Genomic DNA, 1,018 nt, shown 5'->3' on the forward strand with positions numbered 1-1,018 from the left:
TATGGTAGTGAAATATGGAATACAACGGCCTCTGAGGAATTAAACATGAGTATCCCATATAGAGTAATGGAGAATCATATGATGGGGTGACCAGGTTGCCACATATAACCAATGATGAACTCTGAAGGAGAGTAGGAGTAAAAGACGCCATTGAGAAATTGCACTATAGGACAAGAGGATGAGCTGTTCACGTGGCAAGAAAGAGAATTGACAAATATTCAGCCAAAGTGCTCCAATGATAGCCTCATGATCTCAGAAGAAATGGAGAAAGGCCTCTAGCATACTAGTTACCCGGCCCCTAGGTGGCAGTCTTTTGGAAGGACATGGACATGAGTCATACAGGTTGGACAGGCAAGGGTGACTTGAGATTTGCATAATTTGAGGGAACCCTTGAATCAATGAAATCATAGATCAATTGAATATTTGAGAGTAACACTTCCTAACAATTCCCTCTCTCCTCCTAATAGAACCCTCCCTTTTATCCAACCAAAATTACAAAATGTTTCACAAATTTGCAAGTCATTTTTGCACAGGAGCCATGTTAATCTTTTTTTCTATTATTCTAACTTTAATATATGTATTGATGACATTAGCTTTTTCAGACAACTCACAAATTCTTTTTTCCCCCTTGAAAATATTTTCTACTCATTAATACATTCAGTAATTTAACAACCCAGAGGGGAGAGATTTCTTTAGAATACAAAAAATTTGATTATTCTTAATCTGGGCTTTGAATAACATCTGCCCCTTACCTAACAAATGTAGAGAGTCAATACACAAGAAGCTTAAGTTGTATTTGACTCTTAATAAATATTTACTTTAGGCACCTATTACATGGAAAGTTTACAATGAAAAGATTGCCACTTTCTAGAAAAAATAATAAGTCTATCCAAACCTTTCTTCAACAGAACAAGCACTGCCTTTTACTTGAAGAATTGCTGTAGATAAAATTAGAAGTGTGGTCCATTTTTTTTGCTTTATTGGCTTATAATATATGACAAGAGGGAAAAAGGAAGAT

General features: G+C 35.6%; 1 pseudogene; it reads right to left on the bottom strand.

Moving 5' to 3' along the window:
• Positions 1 to 488: 488 nt before the first annotated feature.
• On the bottom strand, positions 489 to 588 carry LOC138169681 (U6 spliceosomal RNA; annotated as a pseudogene).
• Positions 589 to 1,018: the final 430 nt, after the last annotated feature.

The sequence above is a fragment of the Petaurus breviceps genome, unplaced genomic scaffold, assembly GCF_028583685.1.
Source record: "Petaurus breviceps papuanus isolate PSGF00001 unplaced genomic scaffold, PetGlider_PUasm1.0 37, whole genome shotgun sequence".
Taxonomy (NCBI): domain Eukaryota; kingdom Metazoa; phylum Chordata; class Mammalia; order Diprotodontia; family Petauridae; genus Petaurus; species Petaurus breviceps.